The sequence below is a fragment of the Phocoena sinus genome, chromosome X (assembly GCF_008692025.1).
Source record: "Phocoena sinus isolate mPhoSin1 chromosome X, mPhoSin1.pri, whole genome shotgun sequence".
Taxonomy (NCBI): domain Eukaryota; kingdom Metazoa; phylum Chordata; class Mammalia; order Artiodactyla; family Phocoenidae; genus Phocoena; species Phocoena sinus.
Window position 1 is genome coordinate 125,430,391 of NC_045784.1, and position 24,706 is coordinate 125,455,096.

General features: G+C 45.4%; 2 protein-coding genes across 5 annotated transcripts in view; one reads left to right on the top strand and one right to left on the bottom strand.

The window, feature by feature from the left end:
• AFF2 (AF4/FMR2 family member 2) overlaps nt 1–24,706 on the top strand; it is a 495,614-nt gene that overhangs the window by 40,946 nt on the left and 429,962 nt on the right. The gene's annotated exons all lie outside the window — the stretch shown is intronic.
• Nucleotides 1–24,706, bottom strand: part of LOC116747739 (elongation factor 1-alpha 1-like) — a 67,266-nt gene that overhangs the window by 40,579 nt on the left and 1,981 nt on the right.

Here is a 24,706-nt window from a genome sequence, read left to right on the forward strand (position 1 = left end):
GGGACACTGGTGAGAGTTCATTCAGCTGTCGGTGGTCTTGGGGGCCATTCCCACCTTCACCAGTGAGTCCACACATGGAAATGGAGCGTGGTCCCCACATCACAAGGTGGATCACGTGGGGTAGAGCTGTAATGAAATCTCCCATTCCTCTCAGGTGTGAACCCGGCCACCTGGCCTTGGCATTTCTGTGTGAGTTAGCGAATGCTTTCCTGACACCTTCCTGGCAAGTCTTCATACTATGCGTGGCAGAGCCGGGGCTGGAACGCAGGCTTCCTGAATTCTAGACCCTGATTATTCAAAGCGAGGTCTGTGGACCAGTGGCACCAGCCTCGTTCGGTGTAGCTTGTTAGAGATGCCCAGCACGGGTCCCGGCCAGACCCCTCGAGCTGCCGGCAGTGCACGAGATCCACAGGTGACGCAGATGCTCGGTGCTTTAGTGCACATTGGTGATAAAGCTTGACGTCCATTGAAACATAAATCTTATATCAAATGAGCGAAGATTATGTCCTTTTGCTTTACTTTTTACAAAGGAAGAGAAAGGGAGCTGATCTTTTAAAAAATTTTATTTTGTATTAGAGTCTAGTTGATTAACAATGTTGTGTTAGTTTCAGGTGTACAGCAAAGTGATTGTTATACATATATCCATTTAAAAAATTTTATTTTATATTGGAGCATAGTTGATTAACAATGTTGTGTTAGTTTCAGGTGTACAAGAAAGTGATTCACTTATACATGTATCTACATATATCCATTCTTTTCCAATATAGGTTATTACAGAATATTGAATATCGTTCCCTGTGCTATACAGTAGGACCCTGTTGGTTGTCTATTTTATATATAGCAGCGTGTAGATGTTAATCCCAAACTCCTAATTTATCCTTTTCCCCCACATTTCCACTTTGATAACCATGAGTTTGTTTTCTGTGTCTGTGAGTCTGTTTCGGTTTGGTAAATAAGTTCATCTGTATCTTTTTTTTTAGATCCCACAGGTAAGCGATATCATACGATATTTGTCTTTCTCTGTTGGACTTACTGCACTCAGCATGAGAATCTCTGGGTCCATCCATGTTGCTGCAAATGGCATTATCTCGTTCTTTTTCATGGCTGAGTAATATTCCACTGTATATATGTACCACACCTTCTTTATCCATTCATCTGTCGTTGGACGTTTAGCTTGGTGTGTTAGAGATGCGCTTGCCAACCTTCCAACTACCCTGCAGGATAAGCGGTGCCTTTCTCATTTTGTAGACAGGGAACCGAGGCACAAAGCAGCATGCCCATGGTCCCAGGGCAACTGGCAAAGCTGGAGTTTGAACCCAGTTTGGTGAGATAAGGTTCCAGAGCCTTCCCAGGACAGCACGCCGTAGGAGGGAGCAGAGAGAGGTGATCCGGAAAAGATGGAATCACCTAGCTCTTCAGGGGACATCTCTGGAGGAATGATGTCATTATTGTTGTTTACTAGCCCTAATGATTCGAGTGATATTTTTTATAGCCGCTTTCAGATCTGCTGATAAACGTGCAAGAATTGTTATTTGGTGGTATTGTGAAATATCGCATCGGGCTCTAAAGGTGTTTTAAGGTTAGATGCTTTGGCTGAGTGCTCAATTATCTGCTTGTCTTACTTTCCACTCTTTATGAACAGGGTTAAAGTAACAAGGTTAAAGTAGGTGATCAAACCCTTTGCTGCCACCATCTCTATCACTTATTTGTTTTTGTCCCTCCATGTTCCATGAAGGTAGAAGTCTTTTAAGCCACAACATCTAATTACCTCCCCTGGGAGGGAACTGGAAAGACAAAAGAAATCGAAAAGGTCAAGTCTGTTTAAGCTGATGATTTGCCACAGTCTGAGGTGAGGTTGTCACTTTCGAAATTGGAGTGAATGGTCACTAAGCAGGGAGCCTCCCAGGGCCACCCTCTGCATCAGGCATTGTGTTTTATTCCATGTCCTACCTGCCCAAACTCATTCTGTGGTTACATTTTTCCTGAACAAAATACTTATTGGTTTAAATATAAACTAACCCTTTCCAAGTTCAAATAATTTTGGGATTCCGTGTTTGCATTACCCACATGACTTCTTTCTTGTACTTCTGACTATTTCTTAAAAGCATCTCAGGTGGGAAATGACTTGATGCCCTAAGAAAATAGGTGTGCTTCTCTCCTCTCTTTTTTGCGGGGGAGGGTTTCTTCCTCTGGGACCGAGTGAGAGTCTCACGATGGGTGCGTCTGTGTGTGGGTGCCTGTGTGTGCGTGTCTACATCTCGGTTCATCTCTGTTTGGGGCTTTGGGGCTGCTGCAGAGCAGACTGCAGTGGCCAAGTTTCGCTACGTGTTTATTGCTCGTGAGCTTAGTATTTTCTCCTGCCCGATGCAGGGCAATTCTGTATGAACCAGCTATTGTTTTTTTTCTTTCGTACTTTGAGGCTTTGCCAACTGCCATGCCATCAGGCGTAGGAGTTTCTAAGAAGGCTTCTTCTCACAAAGCCTTTAGTGAGAAAGACGTGAGACTGGGAGTCCACTGAGCTCAGTTCGTATGGCCGTTGGCAGAGTGGATGGTCCCATGGGACAATCTACACAGTCAAGAGTAAATTAGGGAGGAGATGCTTTGACACTATGGAAATACCCCATTGCTCCTTAAAGGTGCACCCACTAACTTCAGCGTTCCTTGGTGGATGTTGCCAGCAGAAAATATTACTGTGGTGTTCTAATGAAGAATTTCTATTTCCCTCCTTCCTTCTACCTTTAGTAATTGGAATTCTTTTGTAAATAAGGGTTATCCTTTCTTCCCCTTGATTTGTTCAGTCGTTTTCATTTATATTAGTAGGAACTCGTGGGTGTTTATTGTATTCAATGGCTATCATCTAATACAGTTTTTATTTATTTCGTTGCTCGAATCGATCCAGCTTTAGTCATTGCAGCCCGTTCATTTCAGCCCGGGAAACAGGCTGGAGAGGGGGAATGCCCTGCCCCAGATCACGCCGTGACCTTGGGGCCAGCGCCGGCATTAGAACACCATCTCCTTGAACTCCCGGTTCAGGCCTCTCCGTTATACTGTGCCACTGTGTGAAGCACTCTGCAAAGTATCTAGGTGCATTCTCTCACCCTGCTGTGCTTTTTGTTTATCTTTTGAATAACACAGTCTTGATTGTACTTCATAGTTGGGTACGGGAGGGCTGTTGGTGTCCCTACTGTGTTTAAAAGTCTTTGTCAAATACGCAGGACTCCACTAGCGTGAGCCATTGTAGAGTGGAATTGAAAATAAGACGGATGTACCTTGTATCCCTTTGAAGTGGATACCCCATAATAAGGCAGCATAGGTAAGGTGACCGTGCATCCTGGTTGGCCTGGGATTGTCCCGGTTCGTACCTGTTTTCCAGGTGTAATTGTCAAGGGTGTCCCCTTTCCCCCTAGGAAGTATGCAGGTTGGGATGATCGTCAGGATCACCTGGAGGGCTTGTTAAACCACAGACTGCTGGGCCCCACCCCCTCGGGCTCTCTCTCATTAGGTTTGGGGTGGGGCCTGGGAATGGGCACTTATAACAAGCTCTGAGGTGATGCCAGTTCTGCCTTTTGGGGACTCCACTTGGAGAACGATTGCCCTAAGCGTTGGACACACACTCACAGGGCAGTGGACGAATGGACGGATGAAGGGTGCCCGCTATGCAACGGGAACTGTCCTGGCTGGAGGGGGGCAGACAGGCAGTTAGGCCGGCGAACAGTGACAAGGGCAAGTGCAAGGTGCCCTGTGAGTGGACGCCAGAGGCACCTGACGTAGACCTGGGGCCTCTGTGCCTGGACTCTGAGGGCAAGGTGGTATTAAGGTTTTTGTACCTTATTAAATCGTTTTTTTTTCTAGTCCATTCTACAAGCATAGTAATGATCCAGTTAATCGGACACCAACCAACGAAGAATCTACATCAGCATTTTTCTACTCTTTTCTTTAAATTCAAGAGGTGAGGAAACAATTGCTGTCAGTGTCTCCCTACCCGCAGCATAGCCATGCAGTAGTCATCTCTGTTCTAAGCACAACAAATGAATACATAGGTACTTGCTAGGCTGAATTGGATTAAATTTCTCAGTTATGTCATGAAATGAGGCTAGATTCCTTCCATTCTGCTACCCATCTCCATATACAGAATGGTAAGTACCTTATTACTGTACTTATTAAGGCAGGAAAGTGGAAGGGACATGACACATTTTCAAAGGAATTTTAGCAGTAACAGATGAAATAAAAAATTTTCAATGAACCCTTCACTTAACCAGAGAGTGCACTTAGAACAACCTATCCTTCAAACACTGTGGTAAAATTAAGTTTCCTTGGGGCTTCATAGCTTGTATATAGTGAAGGGGGTGGTTTTTTTTGTTTTTTTGTTTTTTTTGTTTTTTTTTTGCGGTGCGTGGGCCTCTCACCGTTGTGGCCCCTCCCGCTGCGGAGCACAGGCTCCGGACGCGCAGGCTCAGCGGCCATGGCTCAGGGGCCCAGCCGCTCCGCGGCACGTGGGATCCTCCCGGACCGGGGCACGAACCCGCGTCCCCTGCATCGGCAGGCGGACTCTCAACCGCTGCGCCACCAGGGAAGCCCGGGGTGTTTGTTTTTCATCATACCATCAGGAAGAGTATTCCACAGGCCAGTCACTCTAGTCGTGTGCACTTGCCAGTAAGAGTCTAACCTTCAGGCTTTATTCTCAACGGAGTTTATGTTTGCTTTGGAATCTGTCAGTGAACATGGTTTATCCTCATATCACCTGGTTTGTAGATGCAACGATAAGACTTCAAGCCGACGGCATAGTTGTTGGGTATCTAGGCTCTTGCGTGGGGTTAGGGATATTGCCCCACTTTTTCAGGGCTGAGTGTTTGGCATGACCTCCATCCATGTCATGTTGAGCCACAATTACCAACAGATTCTCTCTGCACTGGGCCTATTTTTACAGGTAAGATGCAAACAGAAATGTTGGGACTCATCACCTCCAGAGCTCGGGACATACTGTGTGATCGATATGTTGGTTAGCATCATGAAGCTTTTCACTTGTAGGTATTATTAATGTTTGTTACTAGAATGTAATCTTTTCTACCTTGGCGTGATGCCATGGGATAGATTTATTTCAAAAAATTCTTCACTTTTCCCATCTAGTAAATTATGTTTATAGAGATGTAATTAGTGGCACAGGCAAGATAGTAGTAACAGCACTGCTAATTATATTACTGTACATAAAAAGTGACATCAGTATTATGAAGTACCATTAATAGTCCTAAATGCTGGGCATAGACCCAGAGAAAACCATAATTCAAAAAGACACACGCACCCCAATGTTCACTGCAGCACTGTTTACGATAGCCAGCTCGTGGAAGCAGCCTAAACGCCCATCGGACAGACGAATGGATAAAGAAGATGTGGCACGTATATGCAGTGGAATATTCCTCAGCCATCAAAAGGAACGAAATTGGGTCATTTGTAGAGACGTGGTTGGACCTAGAGACTGTCGTACAGAGTGAAGTAAGTCAGAAAGAGGAAAACAAATATCGTATGTTAATGCACATATGTGGAATCTGAAAAAAACTGGTATTGAAGATCTTATTTACAAAGCAGAAATAGAGACGCAGACGTAGAGAACAGACGTATGGACACCAAGGGGGGAAAGCAGGGGTGTGGGTGGTGGTGGTGTGATGAATTGGGAGATTGGGATTGACATATGTACACTAATATGTATAAAATAGATAGCTAATAAGAACCTGCCATTTTAAAAAAATAATAAGATAAAATTTTTAAAAAGTAGTCCTAAATGGTGTCAGATACGCAACCTTTGCTTTGAATATAGCTTGTAAATCTTGCTAAACCTTTTTCTCCCCCGCAGGCTTTCAAGTTTGCTTTGGTTCTATAGTTTTTATTTAAAGGGAAACAGAACCACTTAGAAGAGTCAGCCTACCCCCCGTTTATAGCAGTGGCTTTGGGGTCACAGTGGGCACCTGCCCTCCTAGATGGTCCAGGTAAATGGCTGTTCTATTCGGTTTGCTAAAGGCATAAATCGATCTTGTGCCCTGTTTCTTCATGTAAAGGAGACACAAAAGGTGGATGTGTATGCACACACACCACCAACTATGATAATGACCGCACACTTAGGAGCCATCTTTCGTTTTGCTTTTTCTTGATAGAAGCCAGTGTTCTACATGGCATCTCCAGCTTTTAGGTGGCTGCCGTACGTGGTCTGCATTGCTCCCCATGTAGGAGAGGAATGTACAGGAAGAAAATAATGCCAGACCTGATTCTGACATCCAGTGTCTGTTGTATCATGCTGTGTTTCCATGTTGTTGTTTCCCTGACATTTCCTCCATGTTTGACTGCTTCAACAGCATTCTAAACATAAAAGGTTTTCCTCTTTGCCTCTGAGGGGGAGAATCCCTTGGGTGGGATAGTTCTAATCAGTTCATCGGTCATATGACAAGTCCTGAGGATCTGTGCCCTAGTTTTCCTTCTCTGCAGGCCAGGTGTGCGTAGAGTCTTGGTGGGAGCATCGTTGAGACGTACGACACTGTTCAGTTTGCCAGAAGATGTTAACACTTTAGCGCTGATTGGGTCTCGCTCGTTGTTTGTGTGCTACCAGACGTATATTTATTGAGCAGCTAGTAAGCACGAGGGGCTGTGAAAAATAAACTCGTGACTAAGACGTTGACTTTGCCCTCAAGGAATTTACAGTCTGGTTGGGGATGTAATACAGCCCACAAACACATAAAAAGTAGACAGGGTTAAGAGCTGTGAGGGCGGGGGGGAGCCTGCTGGGAATGCAAAGGAAGGGCAGCTCCCTTCCCACGGTGAGAGTGGCCTTGAGACTGGCTTTGTCCATGAGGAGATAAGGAAGGACAGTCTAAGTGGAGGATACAGGGAGAAAAGGCAAAAACAAAAAAGTATGTCCAGGGAACCGTTTGCATGTTCATTTGGCTGGCCGCAGGGCAGGCTGTAGCGGAAGGTGAGGGTGGCACACTGTTGTGGCCACACTGCTGGCAGCCTTGGCTATTCGGGCAGGGAATGCGGACTCTGGGAGCCAGTGCAAGTGAGCAGGGAGTGGCATTAGAGCTAGGGCCGTTTCGTTGGTGTCCTGGGCCGGAGGGATTGGGGCCAGGAAGTCCAGTTTGGTGACCAGTTGGAAAACAGAAGGTGATGGTTTTAGCAACCAATGTACTTCTAAGCACAGGCATTTGGACCCTCCTTGTCGTTTTGGAATGAGCCATTCCTCTTCACTGGGTATTTTCATTTGAATATAGTCGTCTGAAAATGTAAGATAAATGATCCGGAGCAGGGAACTGTGTGTGTGCTTAGGATCCATCCTGATCGAATGGGTCTCAAACCCTAGTGGGCCTAAGGATTGCCCTTGGAACCCTCAGTAGAATTTTAGATTCTGTAGGTCTGGGATGTGGCCCAGAAATCTGCACGTCTGCTAAGTGCTCAGGCTTATTCTGATGCAGCTGCTCAGGCCCTGGCACTTTGAGAAATACTGTGACTGGCCGCTGTGAAGGTAAAAAGGCATGTGTCTCTGCCCATCAGTGACCTGCCTACCACAGAGGCCGGAGAGACCAGGACACGTGGAAGGGACCAGAGCCCCTGCTATGGGCCCCTGACCGCGGCAGGCGTCTTCTGTACCTTCTCTCATTTCAGCCCCGCAATGGATCTGAGGAAGGGAATTCTTTTATTCTCACCTTTCAGGAAGGCCTGCGAATACTTTTCAGGAGCAGAGCTTCCAACATGCTTCCAAGAAGGATGTGGGGGAATGAGGCAATGAATGGCCCAGGAAACTGAGTTTCCATGATTTGGGTCTGGTCCCCAGGCTCCTCTATTAAGTCAGAAGCTGTGAAGACAGAAGTGTTGACTTTCCAAGTGTCCAGGTTTAATCATATTCAAACAAGGAAAGAGCCCTTCCTTGGAGACAAGGGTTTTAGCCGGAGGTATCACCTTCTCTTTGGCGCTACCCGTCTGGCTAGGCGTGTCCTGAGGAAAGAGTCCCGTCTCCTCTTCATCCTCCATCTATCACTCTCGTCTGCTCTCACCGCCGAGCTCTTGTCCCTGGACAATTTACTCACGATTCGACAGAGGCCAGGCCACGTGCTAGCTAAGCAGGACATGGTGGTGCTGTATGGCCAGTATGACTCAGCCGTCTCGCCACTGCAAGTCCATTGTGGTTGCCTGAAATAGCTCAGCATGTCATGCTGTTGGACACTCCTCAGTGGGAGGGCCGAGATCAACTCCTGTGCTCCCACTGCCCGTGGCCATCGAGCCGTGCCCTCTGCCCAGTGGGTTTCACCAGCAGACGTTCTGTGCTGGGGACATGGGAGAAAATGTTTGATGTCCAGCCGCTACTTCCCAATGATTGGCCACACACAGAGTTCTCAGCGTTTGCATTTTGTCTCTGTCTGCATCTGCAGTGTTCATCCACGTCTAAGGAGGCGACCGTATAAAGCAGCCGTTTCCCACTTCCTTTAAAACGTGGTCTAGTTGTTCCGGTCAGCATCACCATAAGACGGGGATACCTTTAATGGAATGGATTCTGACCAATTAGCTCACAGACTCAAGAGAAGGCTCAAGATGTAATCTTTTTACATATGTGTGCCTTCATATACACTGGCTAGATAGACCTTTTACCATTTTTCTAAAAAGACTCCAAATATAATCTGTCATTAAAAACTGATTGGTATAAAATACTTGGTTTTTCTGATTTTTCGGTTTTACTTTGTTCAAAAGTAAGGATCATACAGCTGAAAGAAACTTTTAGAGGTTATCTGATTTGTCCTCACGATATAGGGATTAAGCATTCTAGGCAGATGGAGGTGTCATTTGCTTCCAAAGGTGTCCTGAGAATTCGTTTTCACAACCTTGAGGGCGGGGCGGTGTCAATGACTTCTGTATGTCCTTCCTTAGCTGAAAATAGCAGAGGCTTAACGGACACTCGTCAAATACGTGAACGAGCCTTTATTGGAACCCCATTGAATTGGCTAGCAAGTAAGTTCCGAGCACATGTTTGTGGAGTGGGTGCCCAGATGAAAGAATGGACAGACAGCCACTAGGACATTTGCCACTGTAGCTAAGGTAATTTCCCCGTGTTGCAGATAAAATTCTTTTCTCGGTCTACTCTCCTTGTGGCTGAATAATCACAGCCTCATTTCCCTTTCCTCATAGGCTCATCTTTCCAGGCCTGTAAGAGTGTCTGGGGCTGTCTGATCCCCGGGTGCATTGTAATCCTGTCTCTGTTGTGGATCCCAGGCCTGGATATGCCGAAGTGAGATTTACAGAGGATTAGCAAGCATTTTGTATCTAAACCTGGATGATGACAATGGAGGTTTTGTGATGAGTTTTTTAAAAATCTGGTTTGACCACTCTCGGCTCTTCCTTCCCCCAGTTGCTATTTCTAGAACTCAGGATCGCGATTAGGCAGCCTCAGAAAAGGAGGCTACTGCATCTCCCTCTTGGTTATTGAAACCGATATGCTTCATAGTTTATTAAGCATCTTCAAATCGCTTCCTCTAAGGACTGGAGGAAGATTTTCCCTCTCCCATATAATTCTGTGGCTCCAAGATGGTCCTTCAGCTTGAAGATATTGATTCGCTGTTGTTTAGCCCCCAGAAGTTATATCAGGAATCAGGACCTTTGTGGTGTGCATTTGTAGAAGATAATTATTTAAATGCCCAAGTCTCCTTGCGGAGGTAGGGAATTGATTTCCATGGCTACGTTTAAACAGGTTAAGTCATAAAACAGACCTAAAATGGGAAACAGTCCAAAGTTTCAGCAGCAAGAGAAGAAATGCATCAAATTTGGTACATCCACATACTGGGCATTAATTTTTCTTCTTTGGACTTTTTTTGAAATTTCCAGCGTTACTTGACAACAACTGTGTGTTACTTCTTTACATACTCATATAATAAATGAGTACATTCTAGTGAATGAATCATTGTACCTGAGGCTGGTCTCAGGGACCTCGCATCCAGCCACATGTCCTCTAACTCATAGACAGTGAGGGGGAAGGTGGGCGTTGAATTGTGGTATGAAGACCCCAAATCTGTGGCCTTGCCCGATGTGTGCCAGCTCTGATTCGATGGCCGGCTGGAACTGGCCATTTGGCCCTTTTGGAGTCAGGCTCTTCCCAGGCCAGAGGAAAGGTGGAACCCATGCCCCGGATGGGAGCGGGCTCCTGGCCGGTGCCCCTTTCTTTCCCGTGGAGTCAGACACGAGGGCGCGTCGGCCAAATAGCCTTTGCCAGGCAAGCAGAGCAAAAGTGGGGCCTCTGACTGCCTTCGGTTCTCAGTGTGCTCTGGGCGGTGTTCCTGAACGACTCGTTGGTTCTGCTCACTTGGCTGTTTCGTCTTTGAGTGGAGGGACCGAGTATAATATCACAAAGCGAGTCCCGGCTTCACAGCGCAGATGCTTTTTGCATGAATGAAGAAGTCATATGTGGGAGAATGGAAGACTTGCTGGTTTTCGAGTTTTCTCTAATATGTTTTGCTCAAAGCCTGTTTGCCTGTAGATGTGGAAATCAGGACGTCCCTTACTCATGACCTTTGTAGGGACAACTGCTAAGTCAGTCAGGGTCCTGGCTCCATTCTGAGTTATTTGTTGCTTTGTGTCAGGTAAAGCAAAACAATAGGAAATGAGAGGGTTTTCCCGCAATAGTTTGAGCTTGGTGGTGAGGCAGGGAATTGCACCGAAGACCTGACATCTAGTAGGAATTTTTAAACGTGTGGCCTTCCCTGGTGGCGCAGTGGTTGGGAGTCCGCCTGCCGATGCAGGGGACACGGGTTCGGGCCCCGGTCCGGGAAGATCCCACGTGCCGCGGAGCGGCTGGGCCCGTGAGCCGTGGCCGCTGAGCCTGCGTGTCTGGAGCCTGTGCTCCGCAACGGGAGAGGCTCACAGCAGTGAGAGGCCCGTGTACCGCTTTTCCCCTTTATGTCAGAATAGTCTTTGAGGATGAAAAAGGATGAAGACTCTTCTGTAGCCTTCTTTCTCTTTCCTGTGTGTGTGTGTGTGTGTGTGTGTGTGTGTGTGTGTGTGTGTGTGTGTGATTTTTTAAATTGAACTATAGCACAATAAAATTCACAGGTCTTAGGTGTTCAGTTCAATTTTTGACAATTGCATGCACCCAGGTGACTCCCACCCCAAACAAGATACAGACCTGTTCTGCCCAACAGCAATCAAAGCAAGCCACATGTGTCATTTAGAATTTTCTAGTAGCCACGTGAGAAAAAGTAAGATATAGGTGAAATTAAGTTTGATACTCTATTTTGAACCCAGTGTATTTAAAACATTATTATTCCAACAGAAAATTAATGTAGAAATTATAATAAGAAATTTTACACTTTTTTGGTGACAAGTCTTTGAAACTTCATGCTTATAACACATCTCAATTAGGATGCTAATTTTTAAAAAATTGTATTAAAATACACATAGCATAAAATTTGTTGTGACCTTCTCTGAAAGGGGTATAATCAAATTCTGGTGCTGAGTGAATAGGGGCTGCTCAGACAGAATGCTCTCCCTGGATTTCCATTTTCCAGTGACACTGAATTTGGAATCCTGTGGACGAGAGGCAGACAGGTCCCTTCTGTGACGTGATCTGAAGACCCAAACTGTACCTGAGCTTCAAACTGTTGTTGTCCGTCCTCACCCCTCAGTTTCCTTCCACTGATATTCCTGAGTGCTTCGTAAGCGCAGGGCATCTACAGAAAACTGGCAAGAGAAAAACAATGACATTGTCCTGGCCCTGGAGCAGCTCACAGCCCAGTGGAAGAGGATACTTCCAAGCACCATTTCAGAGAAATATGACACAGCCCTTGGGTTAGAGGAAACTTCTGGAAGATGAGGCCTAACCTTTAAAGCGTGGTTAGAAGTTGACGAGGCAAAGGGACCAGCAGAAAGAACAGGGACTAAGAATGAATAGAGCACGAGTTAATAGTCAGGCTGATGGCCAGCTCCACCATTTACCGGCTGTGTCACCTTGGGCCAATTGCTTCACATCTCTGGGCCTCTTTTCCATCATCTATAAAACAGTGATAATGATACTTACCTACCAGAGGTGTCAAAAAAAAGTGTATCGCAGTGATGGCTCATTCATTCATTCGTTTGTTCAGCAGACACTTTAAAACACCCACCCTGTGCCAGGTGCTAGTCTAGTTGCTAGGGATACTGCAGTGTGGTCTGCGGGCTCCCAAAGCTCCATATCTGTATGAGGGGTTTAGTGAGCAGTAGCTGTTTTCTTAGGAGGAGAGGCAGACCTGAGACATGCCATGGGCTGTTGGGGAAGAGTGAGAGGTGTAAGTCAAGTTTACATGTGCCTAGTGTGTGTGTGGGCTGGGGATGAGTGGAGGGAGATAAGATTGGAGGGGTAGAATGGGGACCCCCTCGCAGTCTCACTCCTACTGAAAACATTTTGAAAATCCTCTTCAGTATTTACCAATATTTGGGATCATTCAAGTATTTAAATAAAACCGGAACAGACCGGTCGCTTGTTGGGTTGAATTTGCATTTACCACATTTTACCGTCCTGATTTCAGACTCTGTGAGGTTAGGGGCCACGCCGTATCTCAGTCTTTCACCCCATTTCTGTACCGAGTCCTTTTGCAGTTCTGCTCAGGCTTCAGTTTTTTTATTGACTTCACTGAAGGCGTAACCCCTGGCACCAGGCCTGGCACACGATTTTTGCTCCACAGATGTGTGTTGAGTGGCTAGATGGGCAAATGGGTGGACTGGTGCCTGCGAGCATCGGCAGAATGAGTGCAGCTCTTCCAGGGCGCTCCCCTGAGTCAACCCCTGCAGAGACGAGGCATCTTGCTGCCCAACGAAAGGAGCCTTGACCCAGAAGTTAAGATATCTGGATTCTAGCCCTTTTTCTGCCCTTCATTTGCTTCATGACCTTGGGCAGGTCGCTTAACGCCTCTGTGCCTGTTGCCCAACCTGCAAGTTAATGGGTTCGCCTCCATGACCTCTGGGATCTCGTTTCACATTCCATGATCACCTGGCTTCTAGGGTTCATTTCTTTCACTGTTCCAGCCTCTGTCCCCCACACATTGTGTGAGCTGCTCACTACCCTGCGGTTTGGGGAACTGAACTCACACCAGTTAAAAACAGGGCACATTAACAAGAGTTTTGGTGGAGATGTCTGATTCCATTGTTGCTACAAAAGGTAGTGAAAGGGCAGCGAGAGGATTCCAGTGTCTTTTGGAACCTGCGTTTGGTTCTTTGTCTTCTCATCATCCACCCACTGAGTACTTGATCATTGCTGTGCATGATGAAGAGGAAGAATTAATCCTCATCTGACCTGTATTTAAAAATACATATTCATATTGTCCTAGACCTAGACTGAGTCTAAGTTCTGCCCTGATAAGGCAGTTCGACCACCTTTTCCATCTATGACGTGTTCTGCTTCCTGATTGGAGCACCAGACTTGGATTTGTCGAGATATGCCCTTCAGCAAGATTGGCATTTCTTTTGGGGGACAGTGACTGTTTAATCCCCCTGCACTGGGGAGATGAGCATGGAGAAAGAACCGCCAAACATAAAGATGACAGCAGCCAATGACTTTGGTGTCCCATCCCAGTCAGTCCTCCCATACAAAAGTAACATCACCAAAATAAAAATAAAAATCTTTCTGCATATGTAAGAGGCTGCATTTTCATCCCTGGAATATTCATTCAGTTTTTATGCATCAAATTATGCACATACCAATAACCTTCTAATTTATGGCTGCTTGCTGTTAGGTTTTGTTTAAATGAGTTCCTTCCAAAAGGAACCAGCTTCTGTTCTGAAAAAATGAATAAACCACACAAGGTGAACTTTCCTACAACTGATTTTCTACGTGGAGTTTCCAGGGTGTAATTTAGACATAGCTGTGGTGGTTTATGAGCATAGAAAGTGTAGGAGGCTACACGGATGTACCCGTGAGTGACTGGAAGCCAGAGGGCAGAGGGAGAGATCCAGGGGGTGGGGATTTCAGCTCAGTTTCACATCTCTACCCTAAGGCATTCGATACTGCTAGTTCTTCAAAAGCCAAAGATTTGTTTTCCAGAAGAAATTCTGATTTGATTAAGATATTGCTTGCAGACCTAATGTTCCCTTAGCAAATCATGCCTACATCCATGATTGGAAATAAACTGCATGTTATCTAAGCATAAAAAAGCCACATGATTTGGAACTATTCTACAGAAGTAACATTTAGCGTAATTACAGTACATTTAGATTAATTACAGCGCTGGTTCTGGGCGCCACCATACTTAAGGTCATATCAGCATTTTCGCTATTAACCCTGCGTGGAAGAAGTTTCCTCTTAAAAATATTTGCGTTCTGTAGCTGGCTGGATCAAAATTGAATGGCCTTTCCACTTTTAGGGTAACTTTAAAAAGATATGATTTCAGAGGGATTATTATCGCTAAGATTGCTGTTTTTGTATAAACGCTCAAAATAGGCAGAGAATCATTTTCAAAAAGTGGAAATGGTCACAGCGTTTCATTAGGAAATAGACTTGCTATAAATGGCTGTAGGCTTCCTACCGTTGGCCATTAAGTGGCTGCAATTTAACAACCGTGTCCAGAACAGCAGTACCCATCCAACGTGTCTTTGTGAGTGGCTTTTGGAATCTGTGCGTCATTCTTTCTGAATATCCTTCTAGGCCTCAGGTTTTTATCTCTTGAGAGCAATGGCGTTTGTTTGTCTGTTTGTTTGTTTTCTTTTTCCTGAAACAACCAAAAGTCATTTGGAGCCAGATTTGGTGAGTAGGGAGGCTGATAAGGTCGAATACACATTTTACTGAAGGATGAAATAGCTGTGCCTGGAAAATAATGAGCCTCATTTTCATGCCTGGTTCATAACTATAGCTGAAGGTAATTCCCTCAGAGGAATTCCAAACTCGGTTGAGCAATGTCTGTCTCCTTGAAAACAGGGTACAGTTTCCTCATGGCGCTGCTTCGAAGGTGCCGGCATTCATTTGAATGTCAAATGTCTGCTAGTTTGTTATCTGAAGAGTCTCATTATTTTATGGTTCTACTCCATTTAAATAAAATGAGGTTTCTTAAAAATTCTAAGCTATTGACTGTAATGACACTAAAACTCATTCTGACCTGTTGTATATGTTAAGAACAGTCCCTAAAACGTATCTTAATATAAATGAATGTAAATATTCTCAAAAATATCTGTTGATAGTAATAGCTTGCATTTTGTTGAATATTTACCATGCGTCAGGCAGTGTGTTTGCTATGCTTTCACTCATTCACCCATGATTTTTTGAGAACCTTAGGCACCCATCTTTTCAAAAGGTGCCGAGATTAAGTAACTCGCCCAAGGTTCAGAGCTCGTAAAGGGATGAGGTGAGATTGGAACTCAGGCTGATCTGATATTTCACCCCATCCTATGCTTCACTGCCTTTGACAAACACATGGGTCTGGGGTAGAGTTGTAGATTCCTGGTCCCCAGCATTCTAGCTGTTCTCTTGGAGGATGAAGGGAAAAATCAGGGCTGTTCAAGCAAGTTTTACAGAGCAAGTTGTAGTAAATGAACAAAAGAATCCGTGCAAGAGCAGTGATTCTGTCAAGCCCTCACCTGCTTTGATTTTTCCTTTCCCTTTCTATTTGCCCTGCTAGGTTCTAGTTCACCTTTTCCTGGTAGAGTTGTGTGCAGGTGAGTAGTTCTTGTCAGGAACAAATGATGCCATAAATCTGGACTGGAATCAATGAGGTTACGAGCCCTAAGAGTGAGAGGCAGTTTTGTGGGCCTCAGTGTTTTCCCTGCTCACCATGCCGTATCTTTGAAGCCAGAAGCCATAGAGGCTCATTCAGAGACATATATATATATATATATATATATATATATATATATATATATATATATATATATCGGCTCTGTCACCAAGCTGGGTTCCCAATGCCGCCTTTCCCTTTTAAACAAGAGGAATATTTAGAAGAAATAATAGAGAGCACGTATGCTCTCGTGTCTGTCTCCAGACGTGTAAGAAAAGAAGCGGAAAAGGATGTGCTAAACAAAAGCACCTCTTGGTAATAACACTGTAAAGTAAAAATTATAGCCTGGGATTCTTGGAAATGGCTCCGTCCCCCCACCCGCCTTCTCGGAGAGACTGGCACCAGCTCTTTAGCTTTACTCAGCTAAGGGGAACTTATTTACCGGTGCCAAATGCATTACTTTAGTAAAAGGGAGGCAAATAGCGCTCTGGTGAGTGGGGATGGCCATTTTTTCTGAAGTACTGACTTCACTTAGAGGAGAGCCACTGACAGACACCAGAAATCCCGGGAGCTGGTAGGCCAGGGGGCTGCCTGTCGAATTCTGTGTGCTCAGTTCTTGGTGCCTTCTGTGTGCTAGGTAATAGAGGGAAAATGGGAGTGACCGGTGAGGTTTCCACTTGAAGAAAACAGGTATGACTCTGAATGTTTTAGGTAATGCCGGGGAAGTTGGTCTGGCAGTTCGAGTTGGTCTGTTCTAGTCGACTGGGTGGAAAAATGGACTGATTGCCTACCCCCTCATCACGTAGATTGCTTGGCTTAGGGAAGGGCTACGACTAGGGTGAGGCAGGTCAGACACCCCAGCCCGTCATTTCAGGTGGCACCAAAAATCCAGTCATCAAGACAAATAATATTTTAATGGGGTCTTCGTAAAAAATCAAAATTAAAAAAAGATCCACAATGAAAAAAAAATCTAATTTTTAAATGCAGACAGGATCAGTAATGGTACTGTTCTCAGGGACATTGGAGCCTGAGGCAAAAGGAAAAAATGTTCCATTAATTTTGATTTAAAAAAAAATTGCCTTAAAATTCCAACTCACTTGATGACTGGGTTTTTTGGGCACCTTCTGCTCACCCTGAAAGCCCAACTCTAATACTCTCTCTCTCTCCCTCTCTCTCCCTCTCCCTCGCTCTCCCTCTCCCTCTCCCTCTCGCTCTCGCTCTCGCTCTCTCCCTCTCCCTCTCTCTCCCTCTCTCCCTCTCTCTCTCCCTCTCCCTCCCTCTCTCCCTCCCTCCCTCCCTCCCTCTCCCCCCCTCCCTCTCCCCCCACAGGCTTCTTAGGCAGAATGTATTTTACCTCTGGGCTTCCCCGGTGCTTTCTGCAGCTCTGCTGACAGCGCTTGCCATGCTTGTCTGTCATTGTTTGTTTGCAGTATCTACCTCTTCCGGAGCGCTATGGCTTCCTTGAGGAGCAAGCCCACATCTTAGGCTCTTTGTATCCACTATGCCAGCCAGACATTCAGTACGTACTCAGAAATATTTGCTGGTTGTTAAAAACAACAACCAAGTGCATAAAGGAGTTCAATGAATAAGTGAAATTAACCTCTGAGTCTTTTAGAACTTGATCCACGGGTTGACGTTTTCCAGTCGTTCCTAACCACACCGCTGGGTCCGTAGGGACCCTGGTTGGGAAACACAAGTGCCACAGAGGGAACTGCTTCTAGAGACTCTCCCTCCTGAGGGCACGCAGGGAGTCAGGTCCGCCAAGTGGGTGATGACGTGCCCTCGGTGACCCCGTCCCCGCACCCATTTTGCTTCACGGCCTGTGCAGAACCCCAGAAGGATTCAGTCCCAGCTCAGCAAAGCCTCGGGGCAGAGGATGGTTTGCCGAAGGTCAGCGTTCAGCGGGCACTTCCAGAAGCCCTCCTGGCTTTCTCCTGCGGCCCGGGCCCTGCCTCGCCTCTGCCTCGGGACCCTGGGGTGGGGGGCGCTTCCCCACCGTGCCAGGCACTGCCAGTGCCCCGGCTCGCCCCGCTGAACCAGAACTTCCAGGGGGTGATGCCCTGATCCTCAAGGGCCACGGAATACTCCAGAACACGTGGGAATCTTGCCTGACGGTTCTGTGTGGCCAAGCTTTGGGGGGCTGCCTTACTTTCTTAGAGAGCCACGGTCTTTAACATATTTTCATGACAGTGGCTCAATGGCGAGTTGCCCTTAACTGAGCTGGTTCACCCTAGGGCACCCACTAAAAGAAAAAAAAAAAAGGTGGAGCAAACTATACAATACGCATGATCACTTCAAATCAGAGACGCAAAAGTCAGTATTGAAATGGCCCCTTGCACGTGGAGCTCATGTGATTAAAATTCAGGGTCCATGAGTTTTAATCCTAGTTGTGGACACTGGGAAATTATTGAACTTACTTATGGGAAAATGTTCACGAAAGTGGTGAGTTCCCCAGCCTCCAGTATTGTTAATTTTTTAGCAATTTAAGACAACACGGTCGTGCCAGCTCATGACAGCGTGGCTCTGTCTACATGCTGTCTACATGATGTTGAATCTGTCTACCTGACTGATTTCTTTTTTAACCGCATCTAATCAATTGGCAGGTTGCTTTGGCGTCATGTAGACACAGCCAGTGCTGTCCTGGGGGCTGTGTATTGATTTAGTGTTCAGAAGTCTTGGCTGAATGGTGAGTACAAGACATGCAACGCTAGAATACAAACCCGTGGACACAACGGAGAGTCAGCTGCTTAGAGTCTTGCGAAGTCCCTCAGGAAAGCAGCGCCTTCGGGGTATCCCTCCTGGGCTCTTTGACTCATGCAAGCAACTCTCAGAAAGAGCCCAAGCCTCACTCATCCTCACAGGTAACAGGCCACCAATGGGCTGGAGCCCTGTCCTCTCACTTGAGTCAAAAGAACAATCTGTCTCCCATGCTCCCTTCCCTGTCCCAAGCCCTATATAGGCAACCAAAGCTACAGACAGGCCAACTCAATCATTCAAGAAAAACGAACCTGAAAACAACTGCACTCAGGTCGAAGGTGATTTCATTGCTATTCCCAAGAATAGTAGATACCACACTTCCTCCCTCCCTTTCCTCTCTCCCATCCCCTTCCCTCCCTCTCTCCTTTCCCTTCCTTCCCCACTTCTTGCAAGGGATCCACTAAACGCTAGGCCCTGAGCTGGGTGCTGAGGGGCCAGTAGGGAACTCGGTGCCGGTTTTCACAGAGCTTACATTCTAATTGGAGTGGGCAGATGTGAAAAAATCAGCAGTCTCATTTTTGACTGCGGTAAGTGATTTGAAGGAAGTCAAATCGGATGACGTGATGCAGTTACAGAAGTGGAAGAGGCCGAGTTTAGCCTGGGTGGTCTGAGAACGCGCTGGCTGAGCTGAGACCGGAACAACGAGAAGAAGCTGGTGAAGAAGCCGGTGAAGGGGGTATCTTGGGGAAGCTATTCAAGGAGATAGCAGCGGAATACAAAAGGCCCTGAGGCAGGGGCATGCTTGGCTTGTTCAAGGAACAAAATGAGCCTTGTTAAGGAGGGTAACCTTACAGGGGCTGAGGTCATGGAGGTACGCAAGGACCAGATCAGTGGGTACTTCAGAGGCTGAGAGGAGCAAGTGGAATTGTATTCCACTTGCAGTGGGAAGCCATTGGAGGAGTTGAAGTGGGGCAAATCATGATCTGATTTACATGTTACAATGGCACCTTCGGAGAACAAACCGTAGGGAGGTGAAGAAGGAGGCGAGGGAGGCCAGCTCTCGGGGCCGTTGCAGTGGGGCAGGCGAGCGATGACGTGCATGGATGGAGAGAAGTGAGTGGATGCACGAGATATGTCGGAGGTGGAGTCAAAACTAGTTGCTGATGGAGCCAGAGTGTGTATGTGGCGGGGAGAGGGTGAGTGAAAGGGAGGAATTGAGCGTGTCCTCTCTATTTTTGTCTTGAGTGGCCAGGCAGATCGTGGCGCTTTATGTCTATGTAACTAGAGTCTCTTGAAATGGTTTTTCTAAAACAAAGGACTAGTCTTTGCCAAAGAATGATTGAAGTTTTATCTTTGGTGAGACAAGAGCAAAATAAAACTGCAGCATGCCACTGGGAACCTTTTACTCCCCATTCCATATTACTCATTTGTAAGCCTGCAAACGTCTTGGGACTGAATTTCAACCTGGGCTGTCTCCCCAGCGGGACTGTGAACTCCTTGAAGGTAGACAGGGCACTCTCTCTTATTCCTTCTGGTGCATCTAGTGTCAAAGTCAGTGTCTGGCACATGACAGGTGTTTGGTAAATACTCGGAGAAAGGAAGGAAGGGAAGACAACGGACCCTCTTTAGAACTTGTCTACCCTTTATTTTCAAAGGTTAACCGGAAAATGAAGGGGGTACAAAAAAGGAAATAACGTAAGGGAATCTCTGCAGCGTGAGAGGGAAACCTCAATATACCCAGAAAGGAAAAATACGATAGAACAACAAATATGCTGTAAATAACATTTCCCTCACTGTGGAAAGATTTAATAAATCTACAGCGGCACTTTCCCGTCTGGCAACGTCACAGTGTTTAGGACTAAATTTCAACTCTATTTGATCGTTTGAATTCAATCCCAGATACGTTTTAAATATATCTTTTGTTCATGTCTAAGACACTTTGGATGACAGATATACTATCATTAGACTGTATTCAGTAACTAATAAAGAAATTATTAAGAAAGGGAAGTCCAAAATGCCTATGTAACTATAGAGGAGCTGCCTCATTCATTTGATATAAGAGAGGCAATGAACTGTATGGAAGAAAGGTATTTTCCTCCAAAGCCTTTGGTAGTTCCTTCCTGATTAGAGAAAAAAGCATCAGGATCACTCAGTGTACTACTTTGGAGGCATCTTGATGTGGCCTGATCTGCCTTTTCTCAGCACACCTTCTGCTCTGCCTTTTTTTTTTTTTTTAATTTATTTATTTTTTTGCGGTTCGCGGGCCTCTCGCTGTTGTGGCCTCTCCCATTGCGGAGCACAGGCTCCGGACGCGCAGGCTCAGCGGCCATGGCTCACGGGCCCAGCCGCTCCGCGCCATGTGGGATCCTCCCGGACCGGGGCACGAACCTGCGTCCCCTGCATCGGCAGGCGGACTCTCAACCACTGCGCCACCAGGGAAGCCCTGCTCTGCCATTTTACACCATTTAACATTTGTAATTACTTATTCTTCATTCTTTCCTTCCTCACCTGTGCCTTTACTCTTGCTCTTCCAGTGGTCAGGAAGAGATCTCCTTCACCTTCTCCATCACCAGTACCCTAACTATTCTTCAAGTTCAGTTCAAGTGCAACCTTCTCTAAGCAGCCTTCTTGGATTTCTCCAGGGTGACTTTATACGTTCCTCTATGTTTCCTCTGGTTTATGTTATGTTCAGAATTATGTCAATGACTGGCCAGTTATTCTCGACCCAGGAAACTGTCAATGCTTGACTTTGTGACTACAGCCTAAGATTTTGCCATAGTATATAGTTGAATATTTCTCTGCTTGAAGGAGCATTACGTAGTTCACATATATGATAAAAACACATGCTGTATCCCCTGTATTTTATTTTCTTGGTTGTAGGAAACTGTTTCAAACACTTTACTCACTATTCCCCTAAAGGCATCAGCAGCAAAAAATTTTTATGAACATATTTTTATTAGAGATGATTTGGGTTTTATTCCTAGGAAATGGAGCTAGAAAAAATTTAAGGTCATTGGCCATAATAATTTAAAGTACATAGTTGTTTGAATATGTTAGCTTTTAGGTTCTCTGCTATCTTTAGCTTCTTCCATTTTATTTTAATAATGATAAAAATAAATCTCACATTTGTTAACTTTTTCCACTCTAAGGTGTTTAACAAACCTTAGGGGTGCAAGTATAATGAAGTGACCCATATGCTTGCAACTAGGTTTATGACCCTGAGAGCATTTGATTGCAGTTCTTTCTATTTCATTGATGTTGCTCAGAGTCAACAGAAGAATCGGGTTCAAACTTATTGGAAAAGTACAGTTAGAAACCCTTGTCAACCCAGTTAACATGTCTTTGAAAATAGCATGTTAACACAGAGCCTCCATATTTTTTAACTCTAAAATGTACTTTTATTTCTATTCTCCCTTCTTCTTCCAATAACCATTTGTTGCATAACAGCTATGTTTTGGGTTCAGAGCTCAACCCTGGGGATAAAAAGAGCAGCAAGGCTGTCAGAAGTGTATATGTATATATATATATAGAGAGAGAGAGATAGATAGATGTGTTTATACATCAGTAAGGTAGGTTGTATGTATGTAGTGTCAACCGTAAAAATAAAATAGCCAGTTATTTTACCGGCAAAATGAATTTATTCAGGAATCACAGAGGAATTGCAATTTGGGACAAGCAAACTATGGCAAGCTATAAGCGAGTCCAGAGAACTAAGGAAAGGAGCCTTCTTTATAGAGGAAAGGAGGCAGTTGGGAGGGGCTGTTTTGAACAAAATTCATTGGAGGAGAGTAGGAGTTCAGGGTGGTGGCAGCTTCTCATTGGCTGACTGTGGTGGTTTCTCATTGGCTGGGCTGTTGCTAGGCAAGCAGAAAATCTTTCTTCCTCCTGCTGGGGTGTGTAAAGTAAGCTTCTTCCAGTTGGGGAATGCAGGGTACACTTCTTGCTGGGGTCTGCAAGTGGCAGAGTGTTGGTGCATGAGAGCTCCCCCTTCGGGGCTTCCTGACTCCATTTTCTTTATTTTTTTTTCACTTTAATTAGTTATTATTATTACTATATACTAGGCTCCCTGCTACATGCTCTACTCCTATAACTGCATTTTTCAAAACTTTTTATTTGTTATTTTGGAGTATAGCCGATTAACAATGTTGTGATAGTTTCAGGTGCACAGCAAAGGGACTCAGCCATACGTATGCACGTAACCATTCTCCCCCAGACTCCCCTCCCATCCAGGCTGCCACACAACATTGAGCAGAGTTCCCTGTGCTATACAGTAGGCCCTTGTTGGTTATGCATTTTAAATATAGGAGTGTGTACATGTCGATCCCAGAATGAGGTTTCCTTTATTTATGTTTACGTTTCCCCTTTTGATCAAGATCTTTCCTGTAAAGCATTGCGGATCGGTCAGGTTTTGGTGGGTTTACCCCTTGGTTCCAGGAAGGACCTTTTCTGGTTGTCATGTCCCACGTCTGACAGAAAGTACACAGAATGGAAACCACTGAGGCTACATTTGAGTAACAAGAAAGGGTAGGAGGGAGAACTCTCAGGCACCTCTCACTTAACGTCTATCTCTTATCAAAGTCCTAAGTGTTGGAGGTCATTTTGAAGCACTGAGGTAATATCACTCTCTCTGGTGCATCACTTCTGCAGAGATTTGACAGGCAATAGGTATAAAGTTAAAAAATAATTATGCAAAACAGAACGAAAATTAACGTGACAAATCCAAGCTGTATGATTGTTCTACACCATTTACCTAGGCCTGAAGGTAGCCAACTGAACAAATCAAAGGACCGTGGAGAGTTAGGTGACATTTTTTTGTAACCAGTGTGCTTGTTCCCTGATCTTGTGTGGTTGAATGTCTACCTTACCAGAAGCATTTATCCATGAGCAACAGGTGGTATTTGCTATTACACAGACACCTCCTGTTCAGCAAGTAGATAATCAAAGGGCTGTACAGTTGTCCAAAACTACTTTAGCCAACGAGTCAAGTGATCATTTGGGGGCTGCTACTGCCTTGGCTGTGGAGTTGGCTAGCTAACCTAATGTTAGGGAGAGATTTCCAATCCGGCATTCGCTGGCATTTACTTGGACCCATGGGAGAAGGGCTTTCACCTATGGGGCAAACCTGGAGTCACGTGCGCCTCCTAGAAGTTCCCATTTAAAGTGGCCATGGAGCTTTAATGCGGAGGACCAATGAGAGGCTTCTGATTTGTTATGAATGGTGACTGGGACAGTTAAATATCCCATAAGCATTGATCTCCAGTTCACCAGCTATCTAAACATTCATATGCCCGTGAGAAATGCCAGGCACCACAGGCAAAAATAAAGCCAGGTGTAGCGCAGAGGATTCCAGCTAACGTATGGTTATTGGCAGCTTTGTTGGCTGGAATTTCCCGATTGACATTTCCAAGCCCGGGGTCAGAGGAATTGGGATGACATTCTGTAAGGTACCATCCCAGCCTAGAGAAGTCTTTTCTAAAAGCCTTGAAAAGAGGAGTTAGCTTGTTTGCATTTCCCTTGGGTGCAGGGTAATGGATCGTATTTAAATAAGAAAAAGAGTGCCAAGGTTGAGGTGCTCAGCTGAATTAGTACGGTTATGGTTGGAGAACATTTGAAACAAGGTATGGGAACACCTGGCTGTAATAGCCTAACCAGATAGTTAACACCAGTAGGCTTATGCGTATAGCTGACAGTGGCATTTGGGACTAAAGAGAAATTGGTTACAGGTAAAACCAAGGGATCTCCAACACCATGAACAGATCAGAGTTTCTGGTGACGGATCCAACAGTCGGAAAGGTTTCCTGCTTTCTCAGGAGATTGGGAAATGCAGATAGGAGTATTGTCTTTCCAATAAAGAGAAGGAGAATATAGGGTGAGAAGCAACAGTGAGAAAAGGTATACAGGCCTGGTCTGGTTATGTTGGGAAAGCTGTCTCCTTCAGAGATGTGACACATGAATCCAAGAGTCTATTCCTTGGAGTTTGGCAACACAAGGGTTGGTTAATGGTACCTGATAGGGGCCTTTCCAATGAGCTTGAAGGGACGCTTTCTGGAGGTGTCTTGTCCAATAGGTGAAACCTCCAGGTGGTAAGGAATGATGTTTAAAGTCTTCGTGTCCAGAGAAGATGGGAGACACTGAGAAAAGATTGCTCTGCTAGAGCGTGGTTATTTTCAACAGAAGCAATTAAGCCTTTATAATTTTGAAGGATGACCTCCTTTTATCAGTTGTGGATCAAAAGAAGCAGGTGCCAGGTGTACTGGGCATCCTGTGATTATCTCAGAGTGAGAGTTTATCACTTCTAAAAGGGTTTAGAC